This window comes from Perca flavescens, chromosome 16, assembly GCF_004354835.1.
Source record: "Perca flavescens isolate YP-PL-M2 chromosome 16, PFLA_1.0, whole genome shotgun sequence".
Classification (NCBI taxonomy): Eukaryota; Metazoa; Chordata; class Actinopteri; order Perciformes; family Percidae; genus Perca; species Perca flavescens.
The window spans coordinates 30,971,534-30,977,622 of NC_041346.1; positions in this window are offsets into that span (position 1 = coordinate 30,971,534).

The window sequence follows — 6,089 nt, forward strand, 5'->3', positions numbered from 1 at the left end:
CATGCACAAGCATATACAGATATTTTGAAGAATGTTATGAATATTTATTATAATTATTAATTTTTGCTAATGAGGAAAAATGTATCCATTTAGTATGTACACTTGTCATTGGCTTAATTTTGAGGAAAAAAACTAATAATAAATTTAAAAATAATTATTTTTATTTCAAGTTAAGCCAAAAGCATTCGCCTGTTTATATGCTGAAAGGTTTCAGGGTTCGCTTTGGTTTCGATTGTTGTCTCAAATTGAGCTACTGACGCCGCTTTTAAAAGAAAATACTGTTACACACGATGTCATGTTCAAGTCCCCATCCCGACCACGCCCATCCCCCACTCCGCCATGTGGCAAGTGTGTGTGCCGGAGTCCCCATGGTGTCCAGCCCTCCCCTCATGTAAGCTGTGAACTCTGCCAGATCTTTACTGCATGGACGAGAGCAGGCTGGAGTCATGGATCAGGGAGATGGTGAGTCTAAAATTGATTTTACTGCCATTTAAACCGCTTACAATTCTGTTTAAAATAGATTTGTACTGTTATCACATGTAAACCAACTCTTATAGATTAATTTGAAAGTAAAATGTTAGAAGGCTAACTTATATCTTGTCAGCCAAATAAGTTAATGCTAGCTAGTTTAATGGCAGCTAACATTACAGTTTATAAACCAACACCATCTTAGTTTACAGTAAATTGTGCCGTCGTCGGTCAAATGGAAACCTTAGTTTAGGACAGTAGCAGGTGTGGTTCTCAGGACCAGGTCAGCCATTTAGTAACGTGCATGCCGTGACCTGTCGCCATTTTGCAACTTTTACCATACGTATGTGTGTGTGGGTGGAGGGGGGGGTTTAAACAAAAGTATAAATCAAGAGAGATGGCTGCAATAATGTTAAATGCACTGATACTGAGCTGAAATGAAGTGTGCTGCAACATGTGTCTTATAGTCAGAATCAGATAGTGCTGTGTGTGGGGGTGGGGGTGGGGTGTTGAGGAGAAGGAGTGGTGACTACAGAAGGAGAGGTGGCTGGGGAACTATTTTCTCCAGAGAGATAAATATGTTGTACTTTTCCCATATAAAAAATCCTTTTATCGAAAATATGGACATACAGTGTTATACTACCTCTTTGATGGTGCATGTGACACGTACTGCCTAATCTACTGTTAATAAACTGGAGAAATGCAGCTAAAATGTGTGACTAATATGATATATGATATGACTTGCAGGAAGAAGATTTGACAACCATTCATGGTCACCGTGACAGCCCTTTCAATTCTTCAGGTCAGTAAAGTGATAATTAGGACAACTCGTAATATGAATTTGCACTTAATGATCTCTTTTTGGTCATTTTGCTGGTACACATTAAATGTCTGCTATAGAATGTTTGTTTGGAAATATTGTCATGGAAATCAGTGTTGGTTTGGGGCATGAGACCAGAAAGTTGATGTGTTGCATGGCAAAGGACCAATAGTACGAGTATTCCACCTGCATTTTTTTGTTGATAAATCCAACTTTCTGAGTCTCATGCAGGGTTATCTCTGCCATTATAGAGCTTAGGGCAGGGCCAAAGCGTATAAACATAAAAACAATTTGGACATTATCTGACTGCGAACATAGACTGTATAGAAGCCGATGAACAGGAGGGGCTCCTGCTTGTTGTCTTCTGACACATGCTGTATGATGGACACAAACAGTGTCACAACCACACACACACCATGCATTTTGCACACGCAGCCCCAGGTACAGCCCACACATTAGATAGTGTGTGTGTGGAAAAGAGAGGTGAAAAGATAGGGACTTGTGTTTGTGAGTATAAAGTTAATAATCATTTGCATAATAGATGTGAATGTAGAATTTTAGTCTGTGTACAGTATATCTGTTGGTAATTGCTATAACTCCTCAAGACCCAAGCCAAGTTCCCCGTGTCCTGCTTGCTACCTGCTGGTTTAAAGTGAAACGGTTAGCCAGCCCGCACAGAGCTAGCGACAACTTTAGCTAAGGTTCACTCACCAACCGTGGGCTGACCTTTAAGGTGGACAAGCTATTCTCATTTTAGTGACAAGCTCCTCCAAGTTTTGCTTCTAATGATCTTTCCCTAGCTGCAACCAACAACAACTCGGCTAAGCTTTTTGCAAAAATAACTGTTTAATGACATCACCAATATGCAAATGAATGTGTGACGCCATTGCACCTAAGCGCCTGAAATCTCAGGGAAAACCCTGTCATGCACTGTCACACATCAAACAATGCAATGTATGAAACATCCTCAACATTCTATGGCTGCCATCTTATAGTTTACCAAATGAGATTACCCTGATGCTCTATAACGTTTCAATTTGATCTATTTAAGTTCTGTTGTAAACATTTATCTCCTGTCATATCTTTACTAATGACTATAACCCCATTAACACTCTCTGACAGTGCCTTGAAGAAATAGATACTTGATGTCACAGAACTTCCTCCAGCTTAACAAAAATAAAACTGAGATGGTAGTTTTGGAAATGAGGAGGAAAGTTGCAAACTTTCTACCTTGCTTTAAAAGGAAGGGCTTAATAGCAAAGAAAGTGGTAAAAAAACAACCTTGGTATCCTTAAATTTTAGCAGTCACATTAAAACAGTCATAAAATCATTATACCTTCATTTTAAAAATATCAATAAACTAAAAGAATATATTTCAAAGGAGGATCTTGAAAAATCATACATACTTTCATTTCTAGTGGGATTGATTATTGCAATGTGCTGGACTCCCTAAAAAGACTTTAAAACCTCTCCAAATGGTACAGAATAGTGCAGCCAGGATCCTTACTAAAACAAAAGAACAGATCATATTACGCCAGTCTTAAAGTCCTTACACTGGCTCCCAATTTAATACAGAATTGATTCTAAGGCTCTTCTGTTAGTTTTAAGACACTAAAGGGGATGGGACCTTCCATGGGAACTACCTGCATGACATATTCCAACAACATTCTCAACCAAGACACCTTAGATTAAAACATAAGCAACTACTACTGAAACCTACTGTCAGAACAAAACAGGGGGGAAGCAGCTTTTAACCACTATGGTGTCGATCTTTGGACCAGCTTCCAGAGAACATAAAAAATCTGAACTTGGAAATTGAGATCGCACCATAGAAAACATTCTCAAAACCGTGATCTGAATGTAATAACATTAATTCACAAATGTGTAGATTTATTTTACCATTGATACAATGACAGTAGCAAATTTGTAATGCAACGCTTACTGATTTTTATATATTATTATTATTTATATTAAATAATGATGGGTAAATGTTGCATTACAAGCTTGCAGCTATCATTGTATCTGTAAAATTAATCTACACATTTGTGAAATTCTTTGTGTGAATATTTTTCAATAGGTGGACCATTTTCTCTCACGTTTTGCACCATATTTACCTTCATAGTAATAAATTACTGCGGCAAGGCAGAAACATTAGCTATTTGTTTAAATGTTGTTTTCCTGTGTATGTATTTTTAAAGTGGAAAATGTAAACAGTCCAACAGCTACCTGTAATGACTGCCCATATAACTGCACCCTCAATAATAATGTGATCATCAGCTACAAGTTTATGAGAAAAGTTCAGCAGCATCATAATTCAATTCAATTTTTATTTATAGTATCAAATCATAACAAGAGTTATCTCGAGACACTTTACAGATTAGATCTAGACCACACCTATAATTTACAAAGCCCCAACAATTCCGAAAGAGCAAGAAACCGACAGTGGCGAGGAAAACTCCCTCTTAGGAAGAAACCTCGAACAGCACCATAAGAAGAGCTGCAGCTAGTAACATTAGCATTATGTTTTATTATACTTAGCAACTGTAATCATTCAGTCACAGCATTCTTGCCATAGGCCCTCATACATGTTATCGGTTCATTATGGCTGCTGCTTAAACTCACGCCCGTAAGTTAACTAGCCTGCAACACAAATCAAAACATAGCTTACCTTCTGTCATGCCAATGTAAACTTCCTACTTTTTAAGCAAACACACCTAGCAATCCCTTCTCTCTCTGCATCCTGTTTTATTGAACAACATGGCATCATAACTGGCTTAAGTGGGCCATTGCAGGATGATCCAGTATTTAGCCTGAGTCGTAGGTTTCATATTTTTTCCAAGTAAGGTTTTGCTTTGTGTAAGTCATTGTATTATAGATTTTGTTTTATAAAATCACAGAGTTGTACATAATCTCAAGTAATAATAAGCCTACATGAATCCCACCATAATATGTCACATTTTCATCATTAGGTTAATCTGGAAAAATGTTTGTTAGGCTTTATCCATCATCATCATCAGTGTCAAAGATTACAGCTTTTAAAAAGGTCACCAAAAGGTTGAGTAGAGTCAGTCAGTTTAGCAGGTTATACCACGTCGTTAGATGTGGTGTATAGTAATACTAATATGGAATGTAGTGGGAGGAATTCTAAAATCAATTAGTTTTAACAGAAAAATTATCAATAAGTAAATGGCATACATTTAGTTTATCTAACAACAATAATTGTTTTTTTTTTTGTATTTGATCCCCAGGAAATGGACCAGAGCTCTTCTGACTCTACAGTGATCCTTGAACTAAGTTCATTCCCTGAAAAGGAGGACATAAGTGTTCCTGAACCAAGAGAGCAGAAAGTGTATTTGTAGTTCACACAAATCCAATGCACAACTTGGTCTGACAATAACAGTAGTGGGGAAATTGTCTTGGTTTTAACCTGTTAAGTCCGACGGACCTGGTACCGTTCCACAGCACTAAGTGGTCGCAGCTATTGTAAATTTGCGCTTGTTTAAAACTCTAGGGTTAATCACAGCCTCATTGAACTTTAAGACCAACATCTTAAACTCTTGACCAATACTTTTCTGAGCCATTTTCAGAAAATATACAAATTCGGCTCACTACCACTGATGGACGGCCTACTCCTCCGGTACTTAAATTTGGTATTTAATGATATGGCATTTTTCTGTAATCAATAGTATTAAAGGAGAACCCTGGCAATTTTACATTAATCTTGCTATACCTACTGTATGAGACCAGCCGATAGCAAAAAAATATGAGCCGATTGTGCTAGCAGCACGGAGCTAATACAGCTAACGCCTCAGAGCTCCCACAGCAGCTAAAACGGTGCCTTTGGGGGCATAAGATAAAGAGTGCCTTTGTGCCTCTTAACAGACAAAAATGCAATTAAAACATCTGTACAACATGAACAGGGCCCTTACATGACAAATAAGATGCAAGCATAACTTAGCCATTGTTTAAATTCACCTACCCTCTTAGCTGCTAGCTGCCTGGGATGAGGAGGGGTTCAATAGGAATATTATTAATATAATTATTTGGTAATAATCATCACACAGCAGTTCTGTGTGTATTTGTAGCATATATATCCATTTTTGTGTGCAAGTGGTGAGTAGGAGTCTTGCCAGTGTTGATTTTTCAGGTTTCCTTAGCCGGGCTAGCAGGCCCGGCCATGCCCCTGCTTCTGCTTCCTTCCCCGCCTTGGTCAGATAACAATCCAACGAGCGCCGCTGGTCTGGTGGATGTCCTCCAGAAGACCATTCAAGCCTCTCGCAAAAATTTTTATTTCACTCAAAAATGTAGTAGTAGTACTGTAAATGTACTGTGGGATTATGACCATATTAGTGACTATGTAACTACATGGAAACGGACCAAATTAAGTTTGCCTTTGTAAAAATAGTGTTACAGACGGGTAGCTGTAGTCTCGCATAAAGTCCTGCTTTGAATTCAGTTGTAGCAGGAAAAGGTAAACAGTGGGTTGGAGGAGCTCAAGTGGAAGAGTGAAAAGCTGAGGTGTTCACAAAGGAAGAAGCTTGGAGTAATGTAACTATGGAGCTAGAGCTAGCCTTTCAGTAAGGTTGTTACTGCACAAGAAACAGGCACCATTTGGCCCGCTTCCACATGTAGTAACATAGTCATTAATATGTCATAACCACTACAGTGCTCAATTACCTATTTTTGAGGGGGAAATAAAATAAAATTCTCACAGCAAAGGCTTGAATGGTCTTCTGAAGACCTCCACTGTGACCAGCGGGCCACTGGATTGTTGTCGACCAGTGAAAGCCAGGAGGGGCAG